Source organism: Canis lupus, chromosome X (genome assembly GCF_048164855.1).
Source record: "Canis lupus baileyi chromosome X, mCanLup2.hap1, whole genome shotgun sequence".
Lineage (NCBI taxonomy): Eukaryota > Metazoa > Chordata > Mammalia > Carnivora > Canidae > Canis > Canis lupus.
Window position 1 is genome coordinate 101,252,465 of NC_132876.1, and position 22,070 is coordinate 101,274,534.

Genomic DNA, 22,070 nt, shown 5'->3' on the forward strand with positions numbered 1-22,070 from the left:
CCTGAACTTTTCTTACAGGAAATATGATTCCCTAGTTTCATCTGCTATTCCTTTTCAAGGATTTCTTATATAAGAGTGTATGTCAGGTTAATTTATCTGGCTTCATTTCATGTAGACCAAGGTCATGAGTTTAATTTCTTTGGAGGCAGCTCAGTGTTTTAAAAGGGAACTAAATTTGGTCCCAAACAGACCTGATTTTCCATCACAACTCTTCCACCCCCATCCCTATCCTACCCCACCCTTTACCCAGGTCGCAAGAGAAAGAGTGCCCTATTCTCTCTGGACTGAAGACCCTTCCAAGTCAGCTTTAATCTAAAACACAGTTCTCCCTATAAACCCCTAAAAACTAAGATTTAGCCAGTATTATGGGTTTACTTGTTACTTTTTCTGGGTCAAGTTAAGGTGTTTAGACAGATTTCTTAATTTCTAGGAGCCTCAGTTACTCATCTTTAAAGATTTTAAAAAGGTTCTCACAGGGTCCTTGTGACTCCTAAGTATGTCAAACACCAAGTGCAGTGTCTGGTATTTAGTAATTGCTGAATAAATATTAACACTTTCCTTCCCTTTCCTTGATTTTTTTTCATCTGTGGAACAGACATATTGGTAAATTACACATTGCTGGCATGATCTTGGCAAGAATCAAGTTCCATTCAGAATTATCTTACTCTCTCATATATCCCAAATAGCTTTGGTATCCCAAGTGTATTATTACCTATGAGTCAAAATTTTAAAAATATCTATGTATTTGAAATGATGTATGATATTTAAAACCAAATATTTAATCTGCCCCATAAGCTTTATATGACTATAATAAAAGACAGTGGAGGGTTTTTTTTACTTAAAGTATTTTATAAATGAGGATAATAACACCTACCTTGTAGATTTATTACTAAAAATACGTAGGTTAATAAATGTAAGCATTTAGCATAGTGTAATGCACAAAATTTAATTCTCAATAATTATTATTTTAAAAGGGGCTTTGATTTATTTAGTAAATACACTAAATTATGAGTGCTAGAATAATTTAAAAAAAAAGAGAGATCACAAGCACAGGAGAAAAACAGAAAGAGATGGGGAGGGAGAGAGAAGGAAGTTTCCATTTTACCTATTTGGAATAGGACTATTCACTCCTGCCTTTTGCCCCATACTAGCTGAATGACCTTGCACAAGTCAATCACTGAGCCTCAATTCTTCCCCTTAATTCCTAGGATGATTCATTTCAGCACTCCATAAACGTTTACTGAGCACCTACCATAAGCCAGACATGATGAACTTTACTATGATGGCAGATATAAAAGTGATCTGTTACCTTATAAAGCACCATTCAAACAAATGCAGCTTCCTGTGTTTTGGTGACTGGTTATAAAATGGGCTATCACTTTGGCTGCCTGACAAAGGAGTTTGGATTTAATGCTGTGCTTATCAAGATGCCATTCCTGTGAAGCCTCATGACACTAAAACGCAGGTCTTCACTTAGTGCCTAGCACAGGATCAGGCATAGAAGTGTGTTCAGGTGGATGTAGGATAATTGATGGGTTGCTATTATCAGTTTCCTTCACTTTTATACACTTACTAAATCCCAGGTCATGCAGAGAACCCCATGCTCATCTAGCAATGACAGTGCACAGCCATTTATATACCCATACGTACATTAAAGCCTGGTATCTAAGATACAAAGACTTTGGTGGTAAAAATGGAGTTACAAAGGGTAGCCTGACCCATAGAAGGCTTTACAGAAAGGAATGTGATGTTAAAATATGTCCCAATCTTTGTTGGACAAATACTTTATGCTATATTGAAAAAATATCTGGATCAAGCTTCCTTGAGCTGAGATAAAATACAAGTGCAGAAACTCATGTGACACAATTAGGTTGGCACAAGCAAAAAGATTGACTTCCCTTGTTTTTATCGTCCTCTTTTGCTGAATGTGATATACTTCTTTACTCAAGACTAATTTATTAAGTTGGTTTTCTTTCTATCTGGAACAAAAATCCATTCAAGTTAGTTTTACTTTAAAATACAACCACCCCCTGCCCAGATTCAGCCAGTGTGGTGAGTTGGCATATATTTTATTCTGTAATTTTTTTCTGTACTGAAGGAAATTCAAGTCATAGTTATGCATTTGTTTCACAAAGGCTGAATCTTGTTACTGATATATACATAGCATCATTTCCTTGGTCAAAATGCATTTTCACATTTACTTGCCCCTCCCAGAATATAGCATGAAACTATTCTCAAAGATTCATTAACCGGACCTCCCTTTAGCAATGAGATGATTGGGGTCCTTCCTCAGCATTGTACTTGAGGTAGAACATAATTGGCACTCCATCAGCATTGTACTTGAGGTAGAACATAATTGGCACTCCATCATACAAGTACTAGTTGGCTTCTAGATCAGACTTCTTAAAAGAAATGAATTATACCATATAAATAAAAGTCTATTTTATTATCGATTGTATGGGGAAATGCATGTACAGAGATGGTTGGTTGCTTTCCAATATAAAATATTCAATTAGATCTACTCTCTCTTCATCTTTTGAAATAAAGATGCTTGCAAAGAGGTTATACAAAACATTCTTCAATAAACTCTGTGCTGGGGAAGTTAAGAAATAAAGGAATCCTGCTGCTATCCATGAAAATTTCACATCATGGATGGAAGAACAGAGCATGTGACAACAGTAGTATCCCAGCCCCCACCCCTGAATCACCATCCTTAGAGGATGCCGTAGAACATAGGGAAAGGAAAGGGAAAATAAAATAAGATGAAAACAGAGAGGGAGACAAACCATAAGAGACTCTTAACTCCAGGAAACAAATTAAGGGTTGCTGGAGGGGAGATGGGTAGGGGGATGGGATAACTGGGTGACAGGCATTAAGGCGGGCATGTGATGTAATGAGCACTGGGTTTTATATGCAAGTGATGAATCACTAAATTCTACCCTTAAACTAATAAAAAAGAAGATGCCATATCTGAAAAACTATGGTTCCCATATTTAAGACCCCAGATTTTAAGGAAAAAAATCATGATTTGAATAGCTAGAAACACCGCCCCATTAATAAAGTATTTTGAAGTCTTAAAATGGAACAACTCTAAATATCCTTTTGATCAGATATAGGAACCCAAGGTACAAATCATTTGACAGCTGAGGCACTAAAAATGAGTGTTTGGAAATGCTCTTCTCAGGGAATTTAAAAAAACTATGGTAAACCAAAACCTTTCAGAGATGCTTTAAATGCAATTCTGTCCAGAAGAAGTAGGAGAGATTAGATGGCATGTCAAACTTCTTATAACCCTGTAACTGTCATGCTAAGATACTTATAGTGCAGAGGATCTGTGCTGTTTTATGTAACTCGGTTTAAACATGATAGAAAAAAGAAATGTCCAACATAATAAAAAGTAGAAAATACCAAATGCCGTTTAGAGTGAAGGTGAGGGCAGATCACAAGACATGGATTATTTAGGTAGTATATGTTCTCAAATGATAAGTATTTCTGTAACCAAAAATAAAGGGATTTCATAACACAGTGAGAGTCCTGGCTTGGTTTGGCTTGCTTTGAGTGGGCTCCTAAACAGCTGGCCAATTCCACAAAGATGAAAAAAAAAAAAATCACATGTTGGTGGTAAAAACGGATCTTTGTGATCATCTGGGTAAGAAGTCAGCAAACTTTTCCTGTCAATGGCCAGATAACAAACATTTTAGGCCTTGTAGACCATACAGTCACTGTAGCCAATACTCAGCTCTGCTGTTGAAACCCATAAGCAGAGAAGCAGCCATAGACAATACCATTAATAAATGGGGGGTGACTGCAGTCCAGTAACACTTTATGGATGTTAAATTGGACTTTCATATAATTTTCATAGAAAGTAATACAAATACTATAAAATGTTTTAACCATTAAAAATGTCAAAATGATTTTCATGATAGGCCATACTAAACAGGTGGTGTGGGACACCTGGGTGGCTTGGTGGTTTAGTGTCTGCCTTTGGCTCAGGGCATGATCCTGGAGTCTTGGGATTGAGTCCCACGTTGGGCTCCCTGCATGGAGCCTGCTTCTCCTTCTGCCTGTATCTCTGCCTCTCTCTGTATGTCTGTCATGAATAAATAAATAAAATCTTAAAAAAAAACAGAAGGTGGACTTCATTTTTTTTAGCCCAGTGGTTTCCAAACTACCGTTTTTTGTAGTAGATTCTTCTCTTCAAATGAAAATATACAGATAGAGCAAACAAGAGCAGGTTTGCATTAACAGAAGGCACAGACCTAGGCTATATGCTGCTCCCAGAGACCTACATTCCTGCCTTGCCCCAGAGCTAAGACTAAAGTTCCTCAGAGCTCAAGTCAGAATCCATGACTATCACCCAAGAGCCTCAGATCCCTCCTGGAGGATCTGAGGCACGGGAAGATGAAATAACTGTTCTAAAGCATGCAAGTCATTTTAAGTGGACAAAACATGAGCTCCTTTGTGTGTCCTGGTTTTAGCTTCCCAACAACACAACAGCACAAAATTTTAGGGATAAAACCCAAGTTGAAATGATGTGTGATGGCCAAACAAAACAACAAAATGCTTAGTTATCTGGTAGAAGACTCTTCTCTTGTGACACTACATGTTGAAGACACAGGACGTGTGATTGAGACTGGAAGGTGTTCACCAACTAGAGAGATGTTATACCGGGTACTCCCTTCTATCTGAATGCTTTTTTTGGTAGCAAGAAGGATGCTTATGTACATGATCTGGAGAAGCCCCACCCCTACAGGAAAGTACTGCCTCCATCTATGCTACTCCCTTATTCTGGAGTGACTCACACAGGATCACTGCCAGTGAGTCCCATTTTGTTTCCAATGATGGTATCCCTGACTTTGGGGATAAAACTGCTTATTTTATTTTATTTTATTTTATTTAAGATTGTATTTATTTATTCATGAGAAACAGAGAGAGAGGCAGAGACATAGGTAGAGGGAGAAGTAGGCTCCCTTCAGGGAGCCCAATGTGGGACTCAATCCCAAGACCCCAGGATCACACCTGAGCCTAAGGCAGATGCTCAACTGCTGAGCCACCCAGGCATCCCTAAAACTGCTTAATATACCATTTCCCAAAGTATACCCCAAATAATACTAATGTCATGTTCCCAGAGATGCAAAAAAAAAAAAAATGTTTCCAGAGGGGGGAAAAAAGCAAAAAAAAAAAAAAAGTTTCCCTGATCAAACAAGTATACATTCTATTCCCCTCTTAGTAATTCACAATGTACATTAGCATATTAAAGGATCTGAGAAGCCTTATAGGAAAGAATCCTATTTAACTTTATTTAACTAGCATTTCCCCAATGCACATTAAAATGGAACTGATTTTATGTGTTTTTTTTTTTATTTTCTGTTCTTTTTCTGGATCCACACCTTTCAGTGGAGGTGAAAAAAACTAGGAACTGGTTTTATGCTCAAGGTAGTTTTGTGATACTCAAAAGTTTATTAATATAGTCAACAAATACAAGTTGTGTGCTTACTGTATGCCCGGTATTGCTGCAAACTCTTGGAATAATGTGGCTAATAAGGTAGATGTGTTTCTGCTCACTGAGTTGGTATAATAGTTAAGGAGACAGATAAGCAGATAAATAAATTCATCCATTCCACAATGATTTCTTGAGTACCTACTCTGTGTCAGGCACTGTTCTAGCACCACTGTGGCTTATATGAAGATAATAAGTGGACTCTAAAACTTACTTTTTCTTTTTAAAGATTTTATTTATTTATTCATGAGAGAGATAGAGAGACAGAGACAGAGGCAGAGGGAGAAGCAGGCTCCCTGCAAGGAGCCCAATGTGGGACTCCATCCCAGATCCCGGGATCACACCCTGAGCTGAAGGCAGATGCTCAACCACTAAGCCACCCATGCATCCCTAAAACTTACCTTTTCTCAATCTCTTATATACCAGGCACTGTTCTGCTTTACATGCTGAAGACCAAAACCATCTTCTCCCATAATAGACATTGAGGACTAAAGCTGCCTACTGTTACATATCCACAACAATGTGACCTTGCTATTCTAACCTTATTGTTTTATTTTTCCAAGTCTCTTGTCAAGGAAAATAGCTTGATTGATCATTTGATTGATCATTACAGACTTTCCAAAAGACCCATCAACTCTTCAAAAGAAAGAATCAACAGAGTGCTTACATCCTAAGATTCTTTGAAACCCTCTCTTAAAATTCCTGTTTCCTGTTTCTACCAATCCAGATTGTTATGTCCTGATTCTTATCCAGTCCTAATAAAATCTTCACTTTAAAGAAAGCCTTATTAAATCAAACTTCCAATTCTCAATAAATTCTGACTGGGCCTTCCCCACTTAGAGACACAACCAAAGTTCTACTAAATTCTAGTTAAGTTCTCTCCTACCATTGTTATTTTACAATGGGTTGTGTTGTTGATATTTGGGGAGTCAGCATTCCACAAAGCTGGACTCATTTATGACTTCATAAGAGCCTATGAGGTAAGTACCATCACCTTCTTATTTTATGGAGAGAGAAACTAAAGCACAGAGAATCGAAATAATATGCCCAAGGTCCTATAAGACTTAAGACTTAAGTAGCAGAGCAAGGGTTTGAACCCAGGCTATCTGACTGTAGAGGCCATAATTTTGTATAGGGATGAGTGTGAGTACCATCATGAAGTGATGTTGAATTCATGAGCTGACTTAAATGAGAGGAGATATTTGAGGGAGACATGAATGAATAAGAAGAAAGACAGACTCACTCCAGGGAGAAGCAACCAGCAAGGGTAGGAATGAGCTTGACTTATTCAAGGAGGAGAAAGGCTAGTGTGGCTGGAATATAATGAGGGAAACAGTATTAATTGAAGGTAGGAAGAAGGCAAGGGACAGCATATCTAGGATATTTTCATCTGAGTTTGGATTTTATTCTGATTATAACGGGAGGTTTTCCAATGATTATAAACAGGGATATGAGGAATTGTGTTAAGTCTAAATACTTGTGAAACATAATTCTGCCTATGAAATTAGAACGAGGAATACTTTTCTGCCTCTTATTTTAAATGATACTTATTCCAAGCAAAAATAACCTAGATGATTGCTCTAAGAAACACTTGTTTCTAAAAGAACCAACTCAGCAACATCTTTGTCAAGACTCACTTCAAGACCCTTTTCTCAAGGTACCCACCAATCCAGAGCTACTCTATAATAAATTCTCCAATATCATCTAGTCTTGGCCTAGCAAGACCCACCTAAAGTTCACCCAGCCCAAGCCCTAAACTACAATAAAAAAATAATTTACCCTCATTTCCCAATTTTGAGCTCCTACTAAGACTCTGTCAAGTTATGTTCTCCCATACTGTAACAGATCCAAAATTTTGAATTTGCATGATCAACAGATTTTTTCTGGTGTTCTTATGGGGAGTCAACAGCTGACACTACAAACTGCAGACAGTAGAACAGAAACCAGTGAGGAGATTCCTGAAGGGGTGCTGGAGGCAGATAAGGGTAAAGTAGAGGCAGCAAGAAAGGAGAGAAATGATTACACTTGGATATATTTTGCATTTATAAGTTTCTGGAGACTTATATACTTGTATAGAGGTTTAGGGAATGAGAAGAATAAAAAATATCTAGATTTTTATTGTTATTTCTTTAAATTATCAGCATCAGCTTTAACCTGGGCGCCCACATAATGGCAGTGCCATATACTAAGTAGAGAAGCTGGAGGAAAATCAATTGTGGGAGTGGAAGGATAAACAATTACTTTTCAGGCATGTTTAATTTGAAGAGACTATTTACCGTCAATTGGAACTATCCAGTAGTCATTTGGAATGATGCTACTGTGAAGATGTCACAGTCATTCAGTTTACAATTCAGCTAACTTGGGTATTTTTCAAAGCTACTGAGGAACTAGGGGAAACAAGAAGTGAGAGAGAAATTTGCAAGGGCCATGCAAAGACAGCTAAATGTTATTTTTATGTCTGAGCAAATGTTATCTCTGGGATATGAAATGGAAAGATCTGAGAATAAAAATTATGAAATGGAAGGAGTAACAATTGGGAATACAAATAGTGCTAGAGACAAATTGAAATTGCTACTAAGAAGTGCTCTAAAAGTATTGCTTGTAGGATTTTCTATTTATATCCATCTGACTTGTTTCTGTCCCACAGAGGAGAAAATCAACAATTTTTTTTGCTTTCAGCAAGCACATGTATATTCAGAATTGCCACATTTCCTTGCTCTTTAGAAAGGTAAAAGATACAACTTTGTATAGAACAAACCTGCAACTGGAATTACTTTAGAAAGGATAAATATGGTACTATGATTATACTATCATTTTAAATTAATTAAACCATAACATCTCGTATTAGTTTGTCTAGTTTGTCTAAGTGAATTTTTAAAGTCCTTTTTACAGTAATTCTAAGCACAGCACACTCACAGGTTATATGCATTCACTGAGGCCATTTTAAAAGCTTCATTGTTTTATAACCTTACAAAGACAGATGCAGCATTCAGTAAAATTACCAGAATGTGACTTACAAACACCAGTGAGGTAGAAGAGGAATCAGAGATTCTACAAATCAATATCATTATCATATTTTCAATTCATACTGCACAAAGCCTAGATTTAAGAGCTGCAAAGAAAAAAATAGAACATTAATTTGCATCAGAATATTCATGGGCTCAATTCTTCTCTCTCATTTCCAAATTTCTGAGATTTTTCTAACTTACTCTTCCTGTAGTTTCTCCTTTCATTAATCTCTCATGGACATGGTGAATGGGGTTAATCTTTCCAATAGCACTATTTTCATTATGACTCTTTGAATCCTCAGTGGCTCACTCACTGCCTATTGCATCAAATCCTGAGTTTGACCTGCAACTCAAGACCTGCAATCCAGAGGAAACTCCTTTCTAGCCTTCCCTCTCATCATTTATCCCTCTATTCAGATTTATATCTGAAATTGCCTCTGAAAATATCTGCCCATATCTACCTCCTCTGTGTACTCATAATTTTCTCCTAAAAAGATTACACCACCCTTGAAACTGAATTCCTTGTCATTCTTCTTAGCTCATTAATAGCCCTTCATTTTCAGCCTTTCATACTACATAATCAATAAATATATTTCATATTTTATGGCTTTATACAAAAATGCAGTATAAAACATGCTTAATTAAACTCATTCCTTTAAAACCTGTATCAGTATTCTATAGTCATAACTTGATGGTCTCCAAGTTAAAGTATGAGCAGTGAGAGGGCAAAGAAGTCACTGATTTATTTTGTTAATGCCCACAGACTTATAGCTTGAACTTAGGAAGCTTCAATGATGATCTCCCTTGGAATTTGCCAAAAGTTTTTCCAGTTTAAGAAAATTAAGGTGAACATCAAAGTATAAGGTAGAGTTCATTAACAGAGATTATACAGTAAAGAAGCCTCCACTCTCATGGCTTCCCTTATCCAGGGAACCTCAGTCAATTTGAGGCAATTAAATGACAGACATGTGAACCATCTCTGCTGAGTACAAGGTACTGGATGGGCTGTGCATCAATGAGTGCAGCAAAGCTAGAGCCCTTTAGTAGCATCCACTCATAACTGCTTGTGTTCTTTAAGGGCAAAGATTTCATCTCCCTTATTGAATCAGGTAAATGGATAAACAGAGGTCATGACAATATTTCTAAATAAGATAGGATGTTAAGGTGGTTAAGAATTAGGTAGTTAGCACCTGTGTGGCACAGTCCGTTAAGTGTCTGCCTTTGGCTCAGGTCATGATCCCAGAGTCCTGGGATTGAGCCCCATGTCGGGCTCAGCAGGGAGACTGATTCTCCCTCTGCCCCTCACCTTGTGTGTGCTCTCTCATAATAAAATAAACAAACAAACAAACAAGCCAAGACTTAGGTAGTTAAGAACTCCGTGACAAGAAAGCATAAAGGGGTGCCTGGGTGGCTCAGTTAGGTATCTGACTCTTGATCTCAGCTCAGGTCTTGATCTCAGGGTAGTGAGTTCAGGCCCCACATTGGGCTTCATGCTGGGAGTGGAGCCTGCTTTAAAAAAAATGATGCAACAAACTCAATAGCAAAAACTTGAAAGCTGTGGCTTCTAACAGATATAGCTGCTGGTCCACAAGAGGCTCGAGGACCACTGTCCTCCTTGGGTCTGGACAACATAAGAGCATGATATACATAAAACATTTAGGACAAAAACCTTATTTTCTGGACTAGAGAACATAATTATTTATCTCCTTCCACCCCAGAAAATAGGCCTTTTAGCAATGAGCCACTCTGCTCTATCATTTTCCATGATAGGGCAGAGACCCCTGCATTTTAAAGAAAGTAAGAATGGCTGTCAGGATTTTGTTTAGCCAAGAATGTGTTTGTAAGCTCAGGATCAGAGCTGAATTTTTTGGCACAAGAGAGGAGATTTTGGATGCTAAGTGGGAAAGAGATAAAGAGAAATCAGATAGCTGGCAGCTGAAGAGAGGGACTTTAGGAAAGGAAAGCAGCCAGATGTAAAAGAAAATTTAATTTTGTTTCCATGGACTGGCATGTGATGTAAGTCCTCTTCTTGATCTCCTTCTAAATATTCTGTAGTATCTACATTTCCTACTAATGTGTTTAAGAATTTTTTTTTTTTTACTTTGCTACTTTTAATTTTTTATGGGTGAGTATAACAAAGTATTTAGAAAATCTTCAGGGAGGAAAGCAGGAGGGCCACAGGTTAAAGTAGGGTAAATAGCCCCCAAGAGGGCCCCAAGTGGTTCTTACCTTGTGGTATTCTTCTTATCCTTGTGAAGTCTCCTCACACAATGAATAGGGTTGATCTTGAAACCAATAGGATGTCATGAACATAATGGTATGTGTGACATGTGACTTCCAAGGCTAAATTACAAAAGATATTGCAGCTTCCAACTTGCCCTGTCTTAAACCAGTCTTTCTGGGAGAAACCAACTGGCCTTTAGTGAGTGCACCCAAACAGTCCTATGAAGGGGTCCATGTGGCAAGAAATTGAGGCTTCTTGCCAAGAGCCAGTGCTTATTTACCAATGATGTGAGTGAGCCTCCAGTTAGTAGATCCTCCAGTTCCAGTCAAACCTTCAGATGACTACCGCTCTAGACAACACCTTTATGACAACATCTGGAGAGAAAGTAAGCCAGAACTACCCTGATATGCTGTTTCTGAATTGCTGACCCACCAAAACTATGAGGATGATAAATGCTCTTGTTTTAAATTTGAAAATAGTCTATTATGCAGCAATAGATAACCAATACTGGTAGCTCCTATTATCTCACAGATCCTATTACTGTAATTAAAGTGTAAAGTTTAGCTCGTTGGAAGGAGCAGAAGTTTTTGATTTACTTTATGAATCCAGGTCTACTTTAGCCACTTACTAGCTTTAGGCTTTTAAAAAGTTTTCTGATAACTCAGTTTCCTCATAACTAAAATGAACCTTGTGATCACAATTCAGTAAGAAATAAAGGTATATAAACCACCTAGTATATAGTTTGGCACATGCACACTATATATATATTTAACATATATATTAAATACTGACTAGTAAGATGATACTAGTTATCAATATATTTGTATTGTTACTGAGAATCCTTACAATGAAATTGCCTATGCACACTATGCAACATTCAATTAAGGTAATTCCTACCATATTTGGGCACTGTCTACTTACTAAAACAACCAACCTTACTACAACTTAATAATACTCTGATGGCCCATATATGTGTGTTCCTGATTCAGAAGATGCAAAGAGCCTTAAAGATTGTATTGGACACATTTAGGGGTCTGCCCTGATCCTCTTTATCCCCTTTACCAGGGGATGGTTTCCATTCCATACTATGCTATGTGATAAGACCTTACAGCTGCAACTTCTTGTGAGAGCTGACCTTGGGTACTGGAGCTGTCTCAACCAAACCTAGAACTAGAAGTTCCTGAGAGTTTACTTTCCTTGAGGCAGCCTATCTGTGACTGACTGGTTCTGGATTACAAAAGAATAGTTCCTATGCCCTGAAACAGGACAAACTCAGAGGTAAAATTTATGCTCCAGGGCTCATCATAGGATCAAGCTGACTGTGGGACATCATCTGAAATTGAACTCCTGCTTAAAGGAGACTTTCCTCTTTTGTTTTTTTTAAGATATTATTTTATTTATTTATGAGACACACACACACACACACACACAGAAAGAGAGAGAGAGAGAGAGAGAGAGAAAGAGGCAGAGACACAGGCAGAGGGAGAAGCAGGCTCCATGCAGGGAGCCTGACACAGGACTCGATTCTGGATCTCCAGGATCAGGCCCTGAACTGAAGGCGGCTTTAAACCGCTGAGCCACCCAGGCTGCCCTCCTCTTCTGTTTTCCTGATCCCTCGCTGGCAGTTCATGGAAGCCCTTCCTAAATCTCTTGCACTGGAATCCTTGGATCAAAGTAGGCTTCTAAGAGAGTCCAAGCTAAGACACAGAACTTAAGGTGGGTTTGCCCTCCCACAGACACTTTTATTTTCTGTCTTTAGGAATAAATGTGACTGATCATCCCTGAGTCAATCCAATTATTGATCTGGTTATTTGGAAATTAACGTGAGTTAAGGGGGTTATTAGTATTATTATTTTGCAAGTTCAAAATTCCTAGAAATGCCACCACTTCCAACCTAGCTGACAGGTAATTGAGTTACAAGCGACAATAGTGAGAGGAATATTATTTTTAGTTAAATTCAAATGATACACATCATGCCTAAACTATGTAATGCAAATATCATACTCAGTGATAATAAGGGGACTAATGAAAGGATATATAAGCAATACTGCATTTTATATAATTCTAAAATTTATTCTCAATAAAATTACAAATTCAGAATCACTCATTTCTCCCAGGAGGAGAATGGTAAAGAGATTAATATGTAATGAGCACTGCTGCCATGCCACACATTATCTTAAAAAGTTTTATGTGTCCTTCAATTTTCATAATTATAAGGAAGAGAGGAGTCCACTTCATGAAGGAGGAATCTGAGGGTGAGAGTGTTTGATTAACTTCTCTGTGGTTACAGAATCAGTACTAAGAGAATAGATTCAAGCTATGTCGGTGTATACACCAAAACCAGGCTCTTTCTAGCCACAGCTGTCATCTATAAGAAAAATGCTGATGTAATCACATTGTTGTTACAAAACTCCTATAAAATAGACACAGTTTAGAGTGAGTCTGATTCCTAAGAGGACTCTTCTTGTATGCATATTAAAGAAGATTTTCAAAACCTATCCATGTATTTCAGACCATATGGATTCACTCTAATGAATCGACCAATGCAATAGTAGGACTCTGTGTGATATGCCTACATCTAGATTAGTCCTATGCTTAAACATGTAACGTAAATATGTTAATGTTTTCAGCTCTCCCTCACAAGAATGTCATTTTCCCATATTGTATTGATTATCTAGTAGGTCTGAAATGAAATTGAGCGAGAAAGCAAACACACAATCATGCCTATATTTGTCTTATTGCCAAAATTGTTTGGATCAAGCTCATTAGTAGATGTATTTCCAGAGCAGTGAATATTCAGCCAATAGATTTACAAGGGAACCTAACAAGGGCATAAGTAATGCAGAAAGATTGAGATAAGACAGGGTAGATCTTTCACTTGAGAAATGAAACATGAAAATGCTCTTGGGAAGCTAGGGCAATTTTGAATTATGTTGATGGAGGACTCTATTCAACTCACTTGACCACTCTTCTAGGACTGCTCCATTCTCTGACTTGTGAAGATTAATTCCATTTTTACTAACCCATATTTCCTTCTTTAGCCCATTTTAGATCACTGCTTCTGGACAGGGCATATAATTTTACAATACATACCAAAAAAGTCTTTAATGATGGTTAAAAGGTTGTGGAAAATTCTTTTCTCCAAAAATTCCACTTCCCTTGTAGAAATTGTGCTTAAGAATTATCAAATCATTGACCCAGGAATTTCTTATCTCCATGAAATTGGTTATTGTATGTCCTGCTCTATAGAGTACCTTCCAGTTCTACTCTAAAAGGTATTCTAAGATATCAGCAAAAAGAGCTAACTATTTTCATAGAATCTACATGGCCTTAAAATATATTTTAAAAAATATTTTTTGGGAAGACAGAATTGAAAGATTGTGTCTTATAAAGGTATTCATTGATTAAAATGTGATCAAGTGTTTTCACAACCTAATTGTCTACTGTTCATCATCTGACATTCTGCAAAAGACTTCAAAAATACAGGTGCATAGCAAAAAGAGGAAGCAAAGCAAGCCCAATGATGCTTTCAACAAACATTATATTGATTTTCAATCAGAATAGCCTTTTGGCTTTTTTCTCTGAAAATATCCAATATCCTATTGACTTGATATTCTTAGGCATGATGTTCTAAGAGAGGGTGGTTCAGGTATGAAATTTGAAGCATGCTAAAGTATCTTGTTAAAAATCTAGTATGCTCTATCCAACACCTCTTATGCCCCATTTCGTACCCTTTCAGCCCACCTTTTCCTCTACCCTTTGCTGTAGTAACCAGAAATCCAACCTCACTTGCTTGCATGCAACTTACATTCTCTTGGGTTTGGGATGGAGAGCACAGAGTAAAAGGGTAATGATAAAAACTAAATTGAAAATATGACTGCTTAATGGTACAGAGAGTGACTGGGAGGCTATTTTATATCTAGTTAGATAAGAAAGATCTCTCTGAGGATTTTTTTTAAATTTAAAGTTGAGATCTGCTTATCCATTTAAGATTTAGGGGAAGAGCTTCTTGGCAGAGGAATCAGAGTGGAAAGGGCTATGATTGGAATAGTAAAAGAAAGAGACCAGTGTGATGGTAGCACAGGAAAAAGAGGGAGAGTATGGTAGATGAGATATTTTTTTGATGTTGCTTATTATCTTTTTTAAAGATTATATTTATTTATTCATGAGAGACAAAGAGAGGCAGAGACCTAGGCAGAGGGAGAAGCAGGCTTCCTGCGGGGAGCCTGATGCAGGACTCGATCCCAGGACCCAAAGGCAGACACTCAACCACTGAGCCACCCAGGCGCCCAGATGTTGCTTATTTTCAACCTTAAATATCCAATTCTTATCTGTATTCTATCAGGTACTTGTTCTACACAGAACTTTTCTTCAAATCTTCTAACAAAAGGAAGGCCCAAGAAGATGGTTTATATTTATCCTGTGGTTTCAAGAACCTCTGTCCCACTGTTGAATATCTATGTGGCAAACATGACTAGTTTCTAGCCAATATCTCTTGTCCTCTTCTTAACAACAATCCTTAGACTGTGTAGAGTGTTCAAATGCTTGGTTAAATGTATTCCTGTTCTCAGACTTCTTTGCAGCTAGCTAGAAGTAGTGACTGACCCAGTTCTGATCAATGAGGTGCACATAGATGTTGTTATATAGTATTTTCTGAGAGTTGTTGAAACTGACAAGGCTCAAATGGAATGTATTTTGACCACTAACGATTTCCCTTGTTCTCTGTGGTATCCCTTCTTCCTGCCTTGAACATAGTCACTATGCCCAGAGGTGGATCAGGCCACTTACAATCCTGAGAATGAACTCTACACCCCACCATGGTGGAGCAGAAAACCAGATGGGTCCTGAGTCCCTGATGTAATCATTACACTGCTGGACTGCTTGCCCTGTCTTCTTCATGCCTGAAGAGAGAGAAAAGCCCTTTTATGCTTAAACTATTATTAGTTGAGGAAAAAAATAACACAGCTGTCTGCCTTGGAAGAATTTACAATGCAATTAGGAGGCAATGTAAAAAAAAGTGATATATCTTCAAATCCAAATATACATATATCAACTGAAGTATATGTTAATTTAGAAAATATAACTTCCATTATGATATTCGGGATCTCTGCTGATTTGCTCAGAATTTATGGTAGGCACTCAGTAAATTTAGTAAACTAATAAAATATATAAATGCGTGATGACTAAAGTATTTGGGATTACTCACAAAAGCCCTTGTAGAAAAAGTAAGTTTGAAAGAAATGAAGATTATATATACACAGACGATAGAGATGGCATTCCAGATAGGATAAAAAATGGCACGTTCAAACATCAGTTGATGAACATCACTTTGTGGGTAAGAATGACCATGCTAATGCTTTTGGAGCTAGAGAAAGGATATGGATAGATTGATTAGTTTAGATGAATATACTAAAAATAATATAATTTCCTTTTAATGGACATTATAAACCTTACAATGATTCTGACAATGAGCAGAGAGTAAGAGGTCCTTGGACAACAGGAAGATACTGTACCAGAGAAGGAAACTTGCCGGTGTGATATGAAAAACAAGTACAATTATAATTCAAGACACAGTGTCAGTGGATAACCATGCCTGCCAAGTCACACACACAACACACACACACACACACACACACACAGAAATGATAAAATGGGTATGGTATAAAAGTAACCCGGAAGATTTATCTGCAAATTTCAATCCATATGTATATACAACAGATATGCAGATATGCATACAAAATCATTGTCAAGAACTGTAATGGTACTTAGATTTTACTATAGTTGCAAGCTCACAAGTTAGCCTGCTACAGTTTCACAGATGCTAACAGAAGACGTGAGGTTCCCAGGTTAGAGATAAAGAATGGTTTATTAAATTTGGCAAAAGAAGTAGCACATTTTGTGCTAGTTCCCTAAACCTTAATTACTACAGACTGACATGAAGAGGACCAGATGATATCTATGTATGCAGTGAGGCACATTATAAGAAAAGAACTTTAATCTTAGGGAACTTAAATCTTTTATAGTTGATAATAAGCATGTCTGTCCTTTGCTCTAAAGGGAGATACTATTTCTATCTTCCAAAATAGTCCAGAGAAGATAGCTCAGAAAAAAAACAGTCAACACATCTTCTCACAAGAAATGCGGAAAAGTCAAGGCACATGGAAAACTGTCTCCCAACAATCATTTGAAAATATCTGGAGAAAAGTAGAAAGGCCATAATACAATAAAAAGAATTTTAAAATTGAGAACAAAAATATTAATTAAAAAATAAACAGAAAAAAAATAAACACAGTGACTGAGACAAGATGACTTCAAAAGTGATGAGAAAAATAGAAAGGATAAAAATGACAGAAAAACAGAACAAAGAATTCAAGAATGAGAAAGGTTGGAATAGGACAGAGTCTTTACCATGTAAAATAATGTTTGTGTATCTTCTGTTAAATTCAATTCTAAAATCATTTATTGAGCACCAACTCTGTAAAATTCAACCTGGCAGGAGTTGGGGAAATTAAAACACAATAGACACGACTTATTTCTGTCCTTGAGGAATATGTAAACTCACACACCTGTAACCAAAAGTCTCCATAAAAAAGTTGATCGTTAAATACTTAGTATTTTTAGGGGATCCCTGGGTGGTGCAGCGGTTTGGCGCCTGCCTTTGGCCCAGGGCGCGATCCTGGAGACCCGGGATCGAATCCTACGTCGGGCTCCCGGTGCATGGAGCCTGCTTCTCCCTCTGCCTGTGTCTCTGCCTCTCTCTCTCTCTGACTATCATAAATAAATAAATAAAAATTTAAATACTTAGTATTTTTAGTGAAAACAATGAAATGTTGGGGACTTTTTATTAGCTACTAAAACTTGGCTTGATGCAGTCATTAAAAAGTGAATTACCATCTACAAGAGTAAAAAGATGGTCTGTTTCATATGATGACGGTGGAGGATAACTTCTCAATGCAGCAGTCCTAAGCTGTAAATAGCAACCAAACTTTTTTTTAAAGGTTATATTTATTTATTCATGAAAGACACAGAGAGAGAAAGGCAGAGACATAGGCAGAGGGAGAAGCAGGCTCCAGGTAGGGAGCCCGATGTGGGACTCGATCCTGAGACCGCCCATCACGCCCTGAGCCAGGGGCAGGTGCTCAACCGTTGAGCCACCCAGGCGTCCTGCAACCGAACTTTTGAACATTAGGATGAAGTTCACTTAAAAGACATAGGCTGGGACACCTGGGGGGGATCAGCGGTTGAGCATCTGCCTTCAGCTCAGGGCATGGTCCCGGGATCGACTCTCGCATCCGGCTCCCTGTGTGGAGCCTGCTTCTCCCTCTGCCTGTGTCTCTGCCTCTCTCTGTGTCTCTCATGAATAAATAAATAAAATCTTTTTTAAAAAGACGTAGGCTAAGTTTCTTTAGCAGTAAAACAGATCTGCTCCAGCAAGACATTTCAGAAAAACATTTGAACTGGTCCACTGAAGAATTGCCTAGTAGATGTTACACAAATGGTTCTACTTCATTTTCATTGTGAACAATGTATGGTTTGGAAAGTGCAATTATTTTTCTGAAAATTATGTTTATTATGGGAGGTATTATTGGTACTTTCAAATTAATAAATATTTTATAGTTTCTCAGTTTTGATGTTTCATGTGATAAAATTGGTAGATATAACCCACATAAGGAAGAGTTCTTTGGTGTCTTCAGTAATTTTAAAGATTATTAAGGGGGTCCTAGGACCAAAAAGTTTAAACATTTCTTTGTTCTAAGGAATGACATTTTCTTGTAAAAATTACAACACTTGCTATTATAGACTGAATTGCATCCCTCATAAAATCATGTGTGAAAGCCCTAAACCCCAGTGTGACTGTTTCTGGAGATAGGGCCTTTAAATAGGTAATTAAATGAGGTCCTAAGAATAGGGTCCTACTGCAATATGACTTGTGTCTTTATAAGAAGAGGAAGAGACATCACGGGTGTGTGCAGGGATAAGGCTACATGGGGACACAGTGAGAATGCCTAAGCCATCTGCAAGCTGAAGAGAAAGGGTTCAGGAGAAACCAACCCTATCAGCACTTGATCTTGGATTTCCCACCTCCAACTGCAAGAAAGTAAATTTCTATTATGTAAGCCACCGATTCTGTGGTATTTTGTTATGGGCAGCCCTAGCAAACTAATATCTTTGATAATATCTCACTGAGTGCTTACCATATGCCTAGCATTGTTTTAAAATTTTTTTATCTGAGTTTCTTTACTTAATCATCACCCCACCCAACCCTGGGCAGACAAGTAATAATGTTATTCCCATTTCACAAATAGTAAACTAAGGCACAGAGTGGTAAATATCATAAGCAGCACCAATATTAGATCAGCCTTTTGAGTACTTTCTCTTGACTTCTAACCTATACTCCATCGCTTGCCACTTGAAACAAACCCAAGGGTACATAGGCCTCCCGATAAGGCCTTTAGTATAGTAGTTTGGGGAGGTATTAGGCCTGAGACAGTTAGAAGTCCCTTATCTGAAATAGTGTTTTGACATGCCTTGTTTCTGGAAAAAAAGTTACTCTGGCAAAAAGCCTAAAGATTTTGGGGATTCAGTATCTATCTAGGAACCACATAATTAACTAGTAAACCAAAAAATTGACTTTAATCTTCAACATCTTTTGCTTTAGTAGCACTACAAACATTTGATCATGTCAAGGAGCCATAACAGTTTGAAGGGGTTTTTCACCCCATGGTGTGTACCACTATTTGGAGTGTGTTGTACACCATTTACTCTTCAGCACTTATCACAGTTTGCAATTGTGTATTTCTCTACTTTATCTTATTACCAGCTATGGCTTGAGCTCTTTGTGTATCTTTTTGGCTCACCTTTTATTCTAGCTGTTGATGCAGCAACCAGCTGTGTGCAGGTGTGGCCTGGGAGGGTCTTTCTTCACAGGCACTATTTATTTATTGCATTCTCTACCACCACTTAGTGGGACGATTTCAGGGACCAACTGACCCATTCCAAAGAGTGGAAATACAAATGAGTGAACAACAGGTGGAACAGTCTGTGACCCATGGGGGACAGCCAGTGGATGTCTGAGGCAGCAAGCCCAAGGTACATTCTAGATGGTTTCTCAGGAGGCTCCCACTGGGACTGAGTCCAGTTCAATGACATACCCTTCCTTTCTTCTATTTCTTTGACTTGTGTGCATCCCCAACTTGAAGATTCTTGGGTTTTTGCTCCCCCAAATAAACCTGCATCTAAACTTTTGTTGCAGCCTTGTTTATGGGTCAATTCAAGCTATAGCACTACCTATCTTGGCCACTCAACTATAAGCTCCCTAAGAGAATATGTTTGGATTCCTCACTATTAGTAGAAAGAAGGCATTTAATAAGCATCTGTGAATTAATTCATAGAAGCACCTATGACCCCACATAATATGTCCATGTATAATTTCAATCAGAATTTCTTTGTCTTTAACAGATCTATTTATAAAGTACCTCCCAAAGATCTGAAATAATTCACTCCTGGCTTATTATGAATTTAATCGGAAATTATTTTTAACAGCCTTAAAATTCCTAGAATAGATCGGTTGCAGTAGAAGAATGGGAAATCTGAACTGGGAAAAGGTAAAGAATGAGAAAAGAGGGATCAATCAGGAGCAGGGTGTTGGAGGAGGCCAGGACTTGTACCTAGGCCATCAGAGGTTCCTCAACTCCTCTCTTGTCCTTGAAATGTACATTCTGCCTATATTACCAAAGCTGGAGTCATTTTCAAGGACTCAGCCTTGAGAGAGCAATGTGTTGTTGAGACCTCTGGATGGTATATGTGATTGAAACCAGTTAGGCTTCTAACCAGTTAGGGGGATGTGGAGATCTATTCATCTTGCAGCACCTGAGATAAGCCTTGTAGGGAAGTTCCCTTGCCTATGAAACTTGCCAGCTATCAATCTGGACTGGTCCACCTTTTTCTTTGGTCTCTCCTTGACCTCTGTGTACTGGGACCAGTTTGTGAACAACCCAGGGCCACTCTGAAGAAGGGAAACTTGGGGTGGTCTATAGGGGTTGAAGGCAGAGGGGGTGTAGACGGTTATATCTGGAAGCCTAAGGATGCAAGATGAAGGAAAGGCTTGAACGTGTGCACAGCCTGCTTCGCCCTTTTGTTCACCCCATCTCTAAGGTTAAACAATTATCTTCTTGAAGATGATCAAGTAAATCCTAGGAAGGAACTGATCAGAAGCGTCCTGATTGGATTGTATAAGCTAGCTACACCAGTAGGAGAATGGTAGAATGAGGTGAATTAGGGCTTGGGAAAAGGAAATAGATATTATCTGGGAAGAAAGGTAGAAGAAATTGAAAGAAACATAAAACCAAGAATAATGGGGGGCATGGATGGGAGAACAAATGAAAGAGCAGAGCTGTCACTGACTACAAATCAGCAACGAAAAGAAAGAGAAAAGTTTATGACTTTTCTCCCTCCAGTTTCTAGTATTGTTGTCATTGCTTTTTTAGACTTCCTTGGTACAGCTCCCTGCTGTGACAATAATTTCCCTAGAATTAACAAACTGAGTTTTGTCTATCTTTAACACATCAGATAACTGAAAAAAATTAGGAGGCAATTTGCTGCAGAGGAGAATAAAGTTTATGTGTAATGTTAAAATAATACTTCATCATGCTGTTCAAACCTGCCACACATTGGATAGGATAACTGCAGAGGAAGCACTCTGGCCAATGTATAGCCTCTCTTTGCCATCTATGCCTATCGTTAAAGGGCTTCTTGGCAGTCATTCATTGAGGTCCAGGTGGTGTTTCCATAATGGGCCAAGGATGGAATTTGATCTCAGAAAATGGATGTGACTTTAGTCTTGGAAAACTGTGGATCCACAGAGAGTGTTTTGGCATGCTTCCAGTAACCCTAATTATCAGATATTCCAAATTTCAATTGATAGCAACTACTATCTTTAGCTTTACCACCTCCAGGGTTCCACCTATGTGGACAATCCCTAAGTTCTGCCTGTTAAACTAGATAATAAAATCCACTTTATTCTGTGTTTCCAATGTATGTGTCTATTATATTTTAGCATGTATCATATTTTGTTGTGATTGACATGTCCATCTCTTTAATATACCATATCTTTCATGAAGATAAGAATGGTGGCACACAGTAAGCTCCCCCATAGTCAATCAGCTTTTGCTCAAACACTTCCAGTCTTGACTAGTCAACAAGCCACTTAGAAATGGATTTGGTTTCTTTCAACGCAATGTGTTATTCATAACTGGAGGTTTCAGGCAGGACAGGACTGGGAAATCCCTTAAGTTCTTTCAAGTCTCAAACTTTATATTTCTATAGCAAAGCCAAAAAA

The 22,070-nt window shown here is 38.0% G+C and overlaps 1 long non-coding RNA gene across 1 annotated transcript in view; it reads left to right on the forward strand.

The window, feature by feature from the left end:
• The first annotated feature begins 6,502 nt into the window (after positions 1–6,502).
• LOC140628676 (uncharacterized) overlaps positions 6,503–22,070 on the forward strand; it is a 29,672-nt gene continuing 14,104 nt past the window's right edge. Inside the window, exon 1 of the long non-coding RNA XR_012026686.1 lies at positions 6,503–6,767. This is a non-coding gene — a long non-coding RNA (uncharacterized lncRNA). The remainder of the gene's footprint in view (positions 6,768–22,070) is intronic.